Source organism: Microtus oregoni, unplaced genomic scaffold (genome assembly GCF_018167655.1).
Source record: "Microtus oregoni isolate MIOR12 unplaced genomic scaffold, Mior012 000024F_ref0000369, whole genome shotgun sequence".
In the NCBI taxonomy this organism is placed as follows: domain Eukaryota; kingdom Metazoa; phylum Chordata; class Mammalia; order Rodentia; family Cricetidae; genus Microtus; species Microtus oregoni.
The window spans coordinates 35,945,678-35,960,982 of record NW_024543083.1 but is presented as its reverse complement, the minus strand read 5'-3'; positions in this window follow the sequence as shown (position 1 = coordinate 35,960,982).

Below are 15,305 nucleotides of genomic sequence, written 5' to 3'. Positions count from 1 at the left end.
GCGTCAATTTAGAGCTCAGACTCCGCCCCCCGAGGCGGAATGTGGGCGCACAGGCCCCGCCCCCAGGCATGGTGGGCCACGCCCCCTGAGCGCAGGCGGACCAGAACCTGACCCCTGTGACGCCTCCGGGGCCCCGCCCACTGCCTAGTACCTAGGCCGGATGCTCCAGGGACCCCGAGATGTGAAATTTGGGTGCCTTGGCGAGGCACAAGCTCCGTCCTCAGGTGCACACGGCTGGCTGTGTGATGCCGCCTCACTCCAGCCTTTTTGTTTTATTTCTATTCCTTTAGCGAATTTATCTTTTGCATTCCATCCTTTTCCCTTCTCTATTCCGCTCTTGTTATCTTCGAGAAGTAAATTAGTCTTTTTTCTTTTCTTTCTTTCTCCATTTCTTTCTTCCCATCTTTTCTCTCTCTGTTCTCGTTTCTCTCTCCTTCATTCTTTATGCAATTTACTTTTTTTACATCTTGGCTATGCTTAGTTGTAAACTCTGAACCACCACAGCCACAGCGACATCCCCCTCCCTGCACCCCCGGAATGCTTAAAGGCACAATCTCGGGCTGTACCCAGAGTTTAAAAATCAGAATCTGACTTTTAGGAATAATTTGGTTTGGAAGACACACTGCCCTACCACTGTCCTGGCAATGCCCTATTCCCCATTCTTGAGATGGAATCTGTTGTTCATTACTCCTAATGTGTATACTCTCATTTTGTGGAATATGTACTTAGTTTTAAAGTTATATTATTTTAATTGTGTGTGCTCGTGGATTTGCACACGCGTGCAAGTGTTCGTAGAAGTCAAAATAGGCATCGGATTCTCCAGAGATGGAGTTACAAGCGGTTGTGAGACACCCGAAATGGGCGCCCTGAAAGGGCGGTGTGTTACTCTTAACTATTGAGCCATCTTTCTAGCCCTTATCCTCAGGTTTTGAGGAGCACTTCAAGCGAATTGCTCGGCAGCTTTCGTGTCCGTAACTGATGCAGGATTGAAAGATAGGGCAAAGTAAACACCGTGAGAACGCTAACAGTCCCTCTGTGATCCTGCCCACTCCTCCCATCTGGTGCGTGCTTCTCATTAGCTTAAAGAATTTCAACACACCTAACAAAACTTGAAAGACTGTTCAAGACTGTGATAATAAAGTCTTTTCCCTTGATTATACTTCCTGTTTGAAACAGGAGTATGAAAACAGCTAGGAAACCGTGCTTGTGACCAGAATGTTCGTTTGACCGATGTGACCTCTGATATTGACCTTTTTCATTCCTAAACCTGAGCAGCGCACCTCTCACAATACCTTATTATTTCATTTACAAAGTGAGGTTCTTTAAGATTAGAAAATTAAGTAAATCAATTCTTTTAAAATTTAATTTTAAAAGTTTAATCTTTGAGATTGGTTATATATCCTTTGAACAATGCAATTTCAAAAACTATAAAATTTATTTTAAAAAAGACATTAAAGTGTGTCTGTTGTTGACATGGTTAATTTTTTTGTTGTTGTTTTGACACAGTGTAGGTCATCTGGAAAGAGGAACCTCTTTTGGGACAATATACTTGTCAAATGGCCTGCAGGCAAGTCTGTGAGGTGTTTTCTTGGTTAGTGACTGATGTAGGAGTACCCAGCACACTGAAGTACTATAAGAAAGGTACTAGGTTCTGTAAGAAGGCAAACTGAGGCAGGCATGAGAAGAAGCCAATAAGCAGCAGTCCTCCATGGTCTCTGCATGAGTTCCTGCCCTGACTTCCCTTCATGGTGGGCTGTGGGCTGTAAGATAACATAAACCCTTTCCTCCCCAGGCTTTGGATCATGGTGTTCATTACAACAATAGAAAGCAAACTGACATTCTTAGCAACCACCTTTTCAGTTTCTGTGTGTGTGTGTGTGTGTATGTGTGTGTGTGTGTGTGTGTGCATGCTCTTTTCCTAATGGGCTCCAGCTTTGCTTCATACTGACTTGTCCTGAAATTCTTTTATTGGTCAAGAGCCCAACTACCCCTTGGTAAAGGTCTCTGGGAGGAAGTGCTGTGGAATATTATTTTAACTAGCCAAAGGTGTGTTACATTGGTTTCTTCAGCACAATATTGCTTTAGCTGTGTGAAGGTGTCTTACATTGGTTTCTGCTGCCTTTGTTAATGATGTAAAGATGGGTTACATTTGTTTCTGCTGCGTTTGTTTAATTTTGGAAAGATTTGCTGCTCTTTCACATTGCCTGCCTGAGGCGCCTGACTAATTTAATAGAAAGCTGAACCAGCTTGCGGGCAGAGAGAACATGTAGAAGGAGAAATCTAGAGAGAGGAGAGAAGGAGAAGAGAGCAAGGGAGAAAGAGAGGGACACCCCTGTGGCCAGAAGCCAGGCAGCACTCACCAGACAGACATAAGAAGCAGGGAAGTAGGATAAGAAAGAAAGAAAGAAAGAAAGAAAGAAAGAAAGAAAGGAAGGAAGGAAGGGGGAGAGAGAGGAAAGAAAGAAAGAAAGAAAGGAAGAAAGGAAGGTAAAAAGCCCTGAGGAAAAATGTAGATGAAGAGAAACAGGTTAAGTTAGAGCTAGCAAGAAACGAGCCTAAGCTAAGGCTAAACATCCATCACTAATAACAAGCCTCCTTGTCATGATTGGGGAGCTGGTTGGTGGCCTAAAAGAAAAAGCCTGCTTCAAAGAAGTTCTTTGGCTACACAACCAGGAGCATGGGGCTACCTGCTGCTAGTGATTGGTGGTGGTAGAAGGAGAAGGGGCATGGGCAACCCATATGTGGTGGTTCTGTTGAACTTATCCATACTGGGTTTCATGGTCTAAGCTGATGACGACTGACCAGGTCTCTTCCTTGCTGCCAGTGATACACCTGTCTAAATTGCAGCTTCCCAGTCCACTCAGAATATTGAAGGACATGGGCCATAGCATTTTCGGCCCCAACATTATTTATTTATTTATTTAATCTTGTGCTTTTGAGGTAGGGTTTCTCAGTGGCTTTGGACTCACAAAGATCCACTTGTCTCTGCCTCTCGAGTGCTGGGATTAAAGGCATGCGCCACCACTGTCTGGCCATTCCCAATATTCTTGACAAGCAATCTCTTGCCACTGATTTGTTTTATGTTACGGTGACTGACTTCTTTATATGGAACCCACCTGTTGTCTGTTTTGTTTTCAGATCCTCTTTCAGTTTGCAGTGTTCTAATTATAATGTCTTTTACTGTGATTCTTTTCCTCATTTTTTTTTAAACCTTAACAGCTTGACTCTATATGGTTTTATAGTACATGTTCCTCAGTTCTAGGAACTTTCTTGTCATGACTTATTTGATAATTTCTTCTAACCTCCCACCACTAAATTGTTTCTTTTTTTCAGAAATTAGTCATTTATATTTGATTTTTTCAAATCTGCCCTATTCCTATTTTTTTCATTTTTTTTGTTCTAATTTCTATATGAGACACCTTCTTTTAAAATTAATTATTTTTTGACCTAATTCTTTATTGATTCTTTGGGAATAATAATGATAATGTGCCCCAATCCTGACCACCTCCCAGTCCCCACATGTCTACCCCTCACCACTATAGTGTTCCTCTAAGAGCCCCCCAAATTAATTAAAAACAAAATGAACAAAAAAACAAGCACCTCAAACTTCCATCTTTCCAAAACCTCTCATCCATTCTAGTGGCATTAGGAGCTGTCCATGTGTCAGGCAGTGTACCCTTTTGTCCATTAGCCCTACCTGCAAAATGTTCATTGCAATGAGCCACTGGTCTGGTTCCAGGCCTCGGCACACCTTCATCACCGGACCCTCACTGTTACTCCTCTAGGATATCCTGCTGTTGTCCAGAGTCCTGGAGATCCTGTGGCTATTGCTCTGCAGGACCAGTCCCTTCACACACTCCAGTAGGCCAAAGAAGAAGGGGATGGTAGGGTGGGCCAACCCAAGGCTCAGTATGTGGGACTTGGTGGTAGTTGAACTAGTCGGTCTGGGCCACTGGGACTGCCTCCTCAGGCAAGGGCCAGAGCCGGCTCTCCTAGGCCTATGCCCTTGGTGCCAGCTCTCCCTCGCCCATGGGTGAGGAATGAGGCCTTCTCTCTGGAATATGGGGGACCAGCTCTTCCATGGGGCCAGGTCAGCTCTCCTGCTGTGGTGTCTAGCAAGAGACAGGGCCAACTGTCCCAGGACCAGCAAGGGGTGGGCTGGCTCAGCATGGCCCTTGAACCTCAACACACATGGTGCCCATACCTCCTATGCTTATACTAGCCATAGACATCAACACGGACTCCAGCTGCAGCAGGACCAAGGACCCAGACATGGCCCTCAGCTCTGGTCCAATGTCACCATGGCCATGGTGGCAGCACAAGTCACCCACATCAGTATAACTTTGGCATCAGCAAGGCCTCAGACAACAACATGATCTCAGGTAGCTGTCCAGACCCTGGGCATCTGCACAACCCCTGGTGGCAACAGGAGACATGGACATCAACCCAGACCCTATTGCTGCTGGGCCACAGACCCAGACATGGTTCATGTTAGCAGCCTGTGCCCTGATGATACCATGACCCTGTGTGGCAGGCAGCATAGGCCATGCAGATCAGCATGGCCCTGTGGCTGCATGGTCCTCAGACATCAACATGGCCACAGGTTGCAGCCCAGACCCTGAGTATGTGTGGAGACACCTCCTTTTGTGGTGCTGGTGGTGATGGTACTAGGAACCCAATCTAGAACACCAAGTAACTTTTCAATTGTACTTATGGTTTGTTTGTTTATTGAGACAGAATCTCACTATGTTACCCTGGCTGTGTAGACCAGGCTGGCCTCAAATTTGGAGATTGTCTGCCTCTGCCACCTAAATGCTGAGATTAAAGGTGTTCCCTGCCACACTCAGCTATAATTCTATAATGTGTGCTTTTTAAAAAATGTCCTTTTTTTTTTCTTTCTGAGACAGGGTTTCTTTGTATCTCTGTAGCTTTGGAGTCTGTCCTGGAACTCACTCTGTAGAACTGGTCTTGAACTAACAGAGATCTACCAGTCTTGCCTCCCCAGTGCTGTAATTAAAGGCACGTGCCACCACTGCCCACAAAAAAAATGTCCTTTTTATGATATCATATGGGTTTTCTTTTTCAAACATGAAGCTTATTTTGTCTCTAAAGACATACATGATGAAGTTTTACATGCTTCCTGCTGGGCGTGGAAAGATGACTCAGTGGGTAAAGTGCCTGTTGTATAAGCATGAAGACCTGAGTTCAAATCCCTACCACCGATGTAAGAAGCCAGAAGAGGGTGTGGGAGGTATATCCAGGAAGTAACTCAACATAGGAAGACTTCAGGGTCTACTTCTGGCTTTGATATGTACATGCATGGATGAGCACACCTGTGTGTGCATACACAGGCATACACTCTCAAGCATGCATGTTCACATACCTTGCACATACACAAAAAAGAATGTAAAGAAAAAAATGCTTCTACCTTAACTCTGCCTTGAGTTGGATTCTTTTGAGTCTTTTCTGGTTGGTTACTTGTTATGTTTAGCCTCTGTCTTTTTAGGCTAGAGGCCTTCCTCAATGTGTGTTTTGATAGAATAGATGGTCTTAAAAAGTGCTTTAAAGAGCAGGCAGTGCTTGCCCCCAGCTGGAGAAAACATGATAGAGCAAGGCTCTTGTTGCTCCCTGCCTTTAAGAAAATACTGTCTTCATTATTTGCTTTGTATTTGTATTTGTATTGAGTATATTCCTTGGAGACTAATGGGAGAGAGGCTGGGAATCTGAATTATCTCAGTGTGTCTTCCAGGTCACAGGTTCTCCAGAGAGACAACCCATAGATGTATGTTTTCCTGGCAGCTTTACCTGCAGATGTCCATCGCAATGAGTCATTGGTCTGGTTCACGGCCCCTGATTTCCCGTACACCACCATAACTAGATTCTCACTGAAACTCCTCTTAGATATCCCTTGGCCGCGCTGAGTCATGGAGGTCCTGTGCGTATTGTTCCATAGGACCAATCCCTTAACAAGCTTTAGCAAGTCCTCCTAGATGGGGTAGATGTTAGGATGGGTCAACCTAAGACCCAGGCTGTGGGCCTGGGTTGTAGCTGAGCTGGTCAGTCCAGGACACTGGATCTAGCCCCCTTGGTGAGGTACGGAGCCAGCTTCCCATGCCCATGTCATCAGGGCCAGTTCTCTCACACCCATGGTGAGAGGTGGGGCCATCTCTCCCAAGTGTTGGTGGTGTAGGGGTGGGGTGGGCAGCAGCTCTCTTGCTGCAGTGTCCGGGGAGAAGCAGGACCAGCTTTCCCAGGGCCAAAGAAAGGAGGGGCTGGCTCAGCATGGCCCTCTGATTCCATCATGCAGTGTTCCTATAACCTTTAGGGTGACATGAGACCCCATCTGCAGCAGGACCATGGACCCAGGGTAGCAATTCACAACCCATAAATATTTATCCTTTCTCTATCATCTGTTCATCCATTCAGTTCACAAAACAGTTAAGAAACCTCACAGTTTTCTCCAGGTTGGAAACACAAGAAAGCTACTTCTGTAGTTGGAAGCCCCGAGAGCCAGAAGACTAGTTCCAGACTGTAGAAATAAAAAGTAGGGTTGCTGAGCACAGGAGATGGATGATAACGCTCAGGAAGTCTGGCGGAGGCTCTGGGGAGGGAATGGAGTAGGGGAAGGGGAGGAAGAGGAGGCTAGAAGGAGGCTGAGGAGGGGGAGAGTGAATCCTCCCATCCTCTTCCTTTTCATTTTATTTAGGCCCTGAATGGACTTGATGGTACCCATTCACATCGCTGAGGACAGCAGACTTTATTCTGTATCTTACATGCCTTAGAGTAGATATTGTCATTAGGAATGATGCTGATTGATGGAGGAAGGTCATTAGTTAATTAAATAAAGAAACTGCTTGCCCTGATAGGTTAGAACATAGGTGGGTGGAGTAAACAGAACAGAATGCTGGGAGGAAGAGGAAGTGAGCTCAGAGACGCCATGCTCCCCTCTCCAGGGCAGACGCGATAGCTCTGCTTTCTGAGGCACACGCGATGAAAGCTCTGACCCAGGATGGACTTAGGCTAGAATCTTCCCGGTAAGCGCACCTAGTGGTGCTATGCAGATTATTAGAAATGGGTTAGGCAAAATATGAGAATTAGCCTGTAAGAGGCTAGAGCTAGTGGGCCAAGCAGTGTTTAAAAGAATACAGTTTCCATGTAATTATTTCGGAGCATAAGCTAGCAGGTGGCCAGGGTGCTGGGGATGCAGCCCCGCCACTCCTATTACAACAGCTGATGAACTTCTGTATTATATAAATTTTCCAACATGATGGCATCATCACCCAAGGGAAACAATTAAAGAGAGGGAAGAGGGTTTCTCTCAGCTCATCTTTTCAGTTCCAGACCACATTGCTCTGTGTTTCTGGGTCTAGTGAAGCAGTCCATAATGTGGAAGATTGGAGTGAGAGAAAGGTCCTCACCTCATGGTAGCCTAGAAGAAGATGGAGCAGAGGAGGTGGCTCTGGAACATGATGGACTCTTCACAGGTGTGTCCCAGGGACGTACTTCCTAAAGCTCCCCAGTTTCCACCAGCTCCCAATACTGCCATTGAATTGAGTTCACCAAGGGATTATTCCAATTAGGTCAGATTGTTCAGTATCCAATCATCTCCGATGATCACCCCCAGAGGTGTGCTTTATTAATCTCCCAGGCATCCTCAGACCAACCCAGCTGGCAGTCAAGATTAACCATCATAACTTCTGTTTTAAAAATTCTGCATATGAAAGTAAGACAATTAATTGGTGATTGCCAGGATCTCTGATTCACCCCCAAGGGAACTACAATATAATGATTTAAAAGAAATGTATGCCAAGCCAGATTGAGTGGCTCAAGACAACAATCTGAGTTTCTCAGGAGGCCATAGCTGAGGATTGCAAATTCAAAGTCTTTCTGAAGACTTCCTGAAATGAGTTCAAAATCAGCCTGTGCAACTTAAAACTAAAAAGGTAAAAGGGGGTGGGGGATATAGCTCAGGCTACAGTACTGACCTAGCCTGTGCAAAGTGCTGGATTCAGTCCTCAGTAAAATACATATATACACCCCCACACAAAATAAAAATGAAAGTTTTAAAATGAAAAATATATATCAAAGAACAGACACAGAGTTTGTCTTTGTAGAGTTCCAGTGAATGAGAATTTTACCACTGTCTTTCAAAACTACGTTGTGCCAAATAAAATACAAAACATATTATAATGACATAATTCCAAATTTTCACTCCAAAGAATATGCTAACAAAGAAAACCTAACCACAATACAAGTTTAAAAAAATACACGGGGCTGGAGAGATGGCTCAGAGGTTAAGAGCACTGGCTGCTCTTCCAGGGGTCCTGAGTTCAATTCCCAGCACCCATGCGGGCTCACAACCATCTCTAATGAGATCTGGTGGCCTCTTCTGGCTACAATATATACATGCAGACAGAGCACTGTATACATAATAAATAAATAAATCTTTTAAAAAATACATGGTAACAGTAGTAGCTATGGAATGTATAGCTCCTGTGTATGTGTGTGTGTAGTATATATCCACATGTGTATATGTTGTACACATGTAAAGGACAGATAAGAATATTCTACCACTTTTTGCTTTATTTATCTAAGGCAGAGTATCTATTAAACTTGGAGCTTGGATAGTAGCCAGCAAACCCCAATCATCCTCCTGTCTACACTCTCTACCCACCCCCCAACACAGTAATGAGATTACAGGCATGCATGTGGTCACACTCAGTCCTGGGGATTTGAATTAAGGTCCTCACATGTGTAAAACAAGGGCTTCTATCCATAGAGCCATCTTCCTAACCAAAACACACACATACACACACACACACACACACACACACACACACACACATTTCTGTTCCTAAAGGCTACTGGATTTACTATCTAGGTGGTGGGCATGGTCTTCAGTACTGTAACAAAAAGCATGCACAGCCCTCTTTTCTACTGAATTCAGTTCCCAGTTCCCAGCACACACAGAGGACTGTGGATCACTACCCTTACTGTGTGTTTTTCCCTAAATAAATAAACCTTTGTTATATTCCATTTTGGGGTATTGGGGAACACTTTGATATGACTACAATTTGGGGTCCAATGTGGGGCTTGAACCCACAACCCTGGGATTAAGAGTCCCACCAGAGTGAAATGAATTCCTGTGACTGGGGCCATTGCCCATCTGTAGATGATGACACTGGTATTCAGGAGGCCCTGGGCATTCAGATTCCCAACCTGCCTCCTAAAGCAGGACTCCTTTAAAGGTTTGTTGGTAGTGAGGGTCAAGGAAAGAATGTGCTGAGTTCAGAGGAAATTGAACTTTGAGGACAGTGACTTTTTGCTAAATTAACACATTAAAACTCAGCAAATATGCCATGCAGGGTGGATCCCTGGTGGGTAGACTCTGAAGGGCTGCATTAACCTTTGACACCACATTCTGACCTATTCTGTGACCACTTGACCCTGGAAAATTATTCAGCTGAACAGTGAGCAAAATGTTCTGCTCAGGTATGCTTAAGCCAGATCGATAGCTCTGGGATCATGTAGCCTTACATTAGCACACCAGCTAGAGGGCCCAGACATCTTTAAAGGGGATCAACTCTCACTCAGTCTTGGTATTTAGAGTCAGTGAAAAGCATAACCAATTCACGAATTCAGTATCTTAAACTACAATGTCGTGTGCGTGTGTGTGCATGTGTGTGTGAATGAGAGAGACATATGTGTGTGTTTGCGTGTGGGAGTGAGGGTGCTTGCACACCGTGATGCATGGGTGGAGGTCAGAGGTCAATGCCAGGTGTCAGGCCTCACCTTCCACCTTCTCCAGATGGGGTCTTGCTGTTTGCAGCTGTGTACACCTGGTATCTCCTGTCAGCTCATCTAAAAGCACTGGGGTTTCAGCCCTGATCTACATCCTCGGCTTTGCCTTGACTCTGGGGAATTCAAACTCAGGTCCTGATGCTTCCATAAGAAGTGGTTTACCCAGTTCCTCACAAATTCTCAAGGCTAGCTTTAGTCATCAATTTGTATATTCTGAGTGTTCAATAAATATTGACTGTTTTCCCTTGTGAACAACAATTAAAAATTTTAGTTGCCATCCATTTATTCCTTTTCACTTATTTAAAACATTCATTTAGGTCCTGTTATATTTGAGAACTGCTTTAGATATTGAAAAGACTAAGAAGATATAGTCGCCATGTTCCAGGAATCAACAGTGCATGGAATAGACATAGGAATATAACGTATTCAGTGTTCCTGCTACTCACATTACAAAGGTATAAAAATGTGTTTTTTTTTTTTATCACACTTTAACTATCCAGATATATTGCTCTAGGTCAGTTTTTAGTTTAGTTTACTTCCTACTGCTGTGATAAAGACCACGATCAAAATCAACTTGGGGAGGAAATAGTTTATTGAACATATATATTGTCAGTCTCAGTCCACTGAGGGAAGCTAAGGTAGGGATCTAAAGACAGAACTGAACAGAAGCCATGGAAGAATGCTATTTCCAGTTTTGTTCCTCATGGCTTTCTCAGGTTGAATTTTTGTACAACCCAGGACACCTGCCCAGTTAGCAGTACCACCCACTGTGGCCTGGGCCCTCCCAAATCAATCCTTAATAAAAAATAATGCCCATAGAGTTGCCTACGAACAACCTGAGGAGGAATTTTTCTCAACTAGAATTCCTCTTTCCAGATGACTCTAACTTGTGTCAACTTGACAACACACAACCAGGACAATCTCTCTGAAAGAAGTGTTCTAATCACGTTACACTTTGAATATTATAAAGACTAACGGACCTAAAGTTCCAAGCAAGTAGTAAGATCAGCAGGAAATGACAGTCGACACAACCAAAGGTGAGGTTTCAGGGAGCCAGCACAGTCAAGGCAGGGCCTTGATTAGTTGATGGTACACGGAGCATCAAAAGCAGCAGCTGGGAAAACCGCCAAGGAACAGAAGAGGGGACCGTGGGGAACAACTTCTACTACAAGGTCCCAACTTGGTGTGATCTGCTTAGTTACAGTTGCCTTGTCACAGTCGGGAACTTAGTCTCCAAGCTTTGGGGCTTCTTTTCTGAGCATGTTATATCTGGCAATATCAATAGACGTGCTAACGCACACCGTCACTAAAGCTAGAAAATGCAAGGAAGACAGTGACATTTGGAGATATATCAATAAAAAAAGCACATGCTGTTTTCTCCCCTCGAATGAGTTGAGTGCACTGTCATGGGACCTATCATAAAGTTAAAGATTACATCAGCACACACTGTAAAGATTTAATTGGCTTTGGGCTTCTAGAATAAGGGAACAATGAACTGAACAGAGAATACTGGCTTGATAGAAAGTAGATATGAGACACCCCAAAGTGATTCATTTCTCTCAAAATTACTTTCCTTATAGGGCTAAAACAAAGGAGCCCTTTTAATGCCATGACTATAGTAGACTGGAATCTCTGGACTTGAACTTGTCCTTCTTTAATGTTCAGTTTATATGTGCGGAATAGGAGTGACTTGATTCTAGTCTATTTTGCTGTGGTTTAGAGTAGGAGACTGGTCCCAGTCCTCACCCCTCCTAGTATTTAACACTGCAGAGGGCAGTATAATAAAGCAGGTGCTCACCTAGCTTATCTCTGTCATTTGTGTTTTCCTCTTTCAACTTGTAATTGAAAGATCACGATTTAAGCAAGTGCTGGAGAAGAGGTTGTCAAACCTGGGCTCTAGAAACGTTCATCATTGCATACTCAAAAACCTTGCTGTAAAACAGACTTTCCTGGAAAAGGGCCGCATCAACAAAGCAGAACAATAGCAGTGTCGACAGACAGACACACTAGCCACTTTTGGTGTCTCATTTCTACATTGACCTTTTCATTCAAGAAAGATGATGAATCCTCATTGATCTGTGAGGGCATTACTATAAATCACCAAAATATAGCAATAAATAACAATGCCATTTTTCTTTAACTAAAAGGTCATCCTTGTGGCTAAATGACAGTTTATAGCACACGTCCAAAGACACAACTGAAAATTGCAAGTGGTTCTCTTTCTCTAATCAGATAGTCTTTCTATTATTTTGACAGATTGATCCTTCAGGTCGTCCCAGATTTGACTTCCTGTAATTGACTACTTTTTCTCATGTCTCACGTTTCTTGGTCTTCCTCCACCACCAAAAGACTAAATAAGAGCAGTCTCTTCCAGGGACATTTTCTTTTTAACTTTGCATGTCTGTGTAAATACTTTCATGTATGTACTTGTGCATCATGTGTGTTCCCGGTGCCCTTGGAAGCCAGAAGAGGACATCAGAGCCCCTGGAACTGAGCTTACAAGTGATTAGAAGCCACATTTGGTTGCTGGGGAACCAAACCTGGGTCCTCTGTGAGAGTTAACCACTGAGCCGTCTCTCCATCCCCACTTCTAGAGATTTTTGAATGGCATTTTTATTTGTCTGACTCGTGAAAAAGGAGAGCTGCTCCAGGACCAAACCACAGGACTGCACTGTTGGAGATCCCCTTGTGTGCATGTTGTCAGGTCAAATCCTGCGCCATAATGAAGAAATAAAGAAGGCTGGGGAGACGGCTCTGTTGGTTAAACGTTTGGCATGCACACATGAGAACCTGAGCGCATTGGCTAAAGATGTGTTACACTCTGTTACGCTGTGGAATATTTGTTCAATGATGCAAAGATGTGTTGTGTTCTTGTATATTGCATTTGCTTAACTCTGTGAAGCTGTGTTACTTTGCCTGTCTAAAACACCTGGCTGGTCTAATAAAGAGCTGAGCGGTCAATAACTAGGCAGGAGGGTGAAATAGGTGGGGTTCTTAGACAGAATAAACAAGAAAGAGGGAGGAGTGAGAAAAGGAGAGGGAGGAGGACTCCAGGGGCCAGCCACCCAGCCACATGGCCAGCTATGGACTAAGAAGTATATAGAATAGAGAAAGGTAAAAGCCCAGAAGCAAAAGGAAGATGGGATAATTTAAGTTAGAAAAGCTGGCTAGAAATAAGCCAAGCTAAGGACGGATATTCACAAGTAAGAATCAGTCTTTCTGTATTTATTTGGGTGGTGGCTACCCAAAGAGCAAAGAGTAAAGAATAAAAACAAACAAACAAAAACTCAATTACACCTGAGTTCAATCTGCGGAACACTCATAAAAACGCCAGGCATGGTGACATGTGCTTGTGATCCCAGTACTGAGGAAAGAGTCTAGAGGATCACTGGAGCCCACATTAATTCCTGTGTTGGTCCACATCAGCGAGAGAGCAAAACGACAAAACCCAGCAACGACAAACAAACCCCCAATCAAAACAAGGTGAGCACACCTGAGGGATGACACCCAAGGTTGTCCTCTGGTCTCTGTATACATACATATGTATTTGTACCCCCACACAAACTAAGTACAAATACGCACACCGAGAGAGGGAGAGAGAGAAAGAGAGACACACACACAGAGGTACAAGTATAATGACAATACACCATGTTATTAGCACTTGAAAGTGGGCAAATGCTGATGGAGAACTATCTGCATGGTGTGCCCTTGTCCTTCTGTGAACAGTTTCTTAGAGCTGGAGATAACTGTTCTCCTATTGCCTGATATAACTATGAGATTATGCTCTTTAGTGAAATAGTCCACAGTGTGTCCCTCAATTGCCTGCCCTCCCTTCGATTTCTGGTTCATGTAGTTGTCCAAATGTCTCCAGTTCTGGGACTTCTCCCCCAGCGTGGGAACCAGACTAGATAGTGGTGATTCTGAATCCCTGCTGTTTCTTTCCCCATCTGTGTGCACTTGGATAAGTTAGCTAATGTTGTTCTCTTTAAATTTGTCACTGCATACAGTAACCATACCTACCTCATAAGGTTGTGGGAGGGACTTATAGTGCACATCTCAAGTATTAGACTGAGATATTATTATGAAGGAGTCTTTAAGTTCAAATTAAAATCCCACTTCCTCTTATAGTTGTTCCCAGCATTTCTTGTTGGAGGGAATAGTTTCCTTTGCTGATTTATGAAAGCACTTACTGCCCTCAGAAGCAGTATGGCCTTTAGTATATGTGGTCTTGTGATCTGGTTAATTGTATATCTATGCACACACACACATGTATGTATACATCTTACTATATATTATAATTATATATTACTATTATTATATTATAATTATATTTTACAATATATAATATATAACATATATATATGTATATATACACACACACACAAACATGTGTGTAGATGTATGTGTGTGTTTTCCTAGGAACTGAACCTAAGCACTTGTGCTAGGCAAGCAGTCCACCACTGTGCTGCATCCCCAGACCTTATACACTATTCTTTATACAGTAGAGATCTAGTAAATAATTATCAAATCAAAGTGTAAAATGAGTATTTTAATGACTTGACTGAAGAGCTTCATTTTAGTTTTTTAACTTTTGTCTTTTTCTGTTCGTGGTCTTAGGGCTTGTACCCTGGGTCTCCTTGCAGGCTAAGCAAGTGTCCTTCCATTGTGCTGCACCCGACTTTTCAGCTTCTAATCTACTATCAACATAGAAGGCCTGTAGATGCCTGGCATAGATTAGTGAAAGCAAAGAAGGTTTATGGGGAATTTGTCTTAGGAGCTGGAGGCTTCTAAGTCAACTGGTGCCAGGAGTGAGAGCAGGGGTGGAAACAGGTGAGGCTCGCTAAGTGTACTTTCCCACAGCCTAACCAAGATGGAAGGCTCTACCTTTCAACAAATATTGAATTGTGTGTGTGTGTGTGCGTGTGTGCATGTGTGTGTGTGTGTGTGTGCGCGCGCGCGTGAAGTGGAGGTGATCCTGGGAGTGCTGGGAACAGGGCCCAGAGAGAGAGAGCCTCCTGCACGCTAAGCATACACTTTACCACTGAGCTGTTCACACTTTCAGACCCTGAAGATTGCTATTTTAACTATTGCTCCAGGCAGGTCATTCCCATCTCTGGCAGACAGTAACTTTTAGTGGCAGGACATTGCCAGAAGCCTTCTTGTTACGAGAGAGTGCTTGAGAGCTGTGTGATCTATTTTAGTGTTCTGTGGAAACAATCCGCCCTAAAGAGAGGGCTGAAATAAATAACCAAGAGCGGCAAGCAAAGCTGCTTTCTGCCATCAGCCGCCGAGTCCCACTGCTGATGTAATGACGTCATGAGGTCAATTTGGTGTCGGTGTTGGCCTGTTGGACAGCAGTGAGAGGCAGAAAGCCACCAGAGGGGAGCAAGGGGTCACACAAGTGCAATCTACTCCTCTCAGAAACAGGAAAAGACAGTGGGGGCACAGCCAGCGGCTCGCCCGTCCCGCACCCTAGCTGTCTTGATTGACACATATGGATGCGA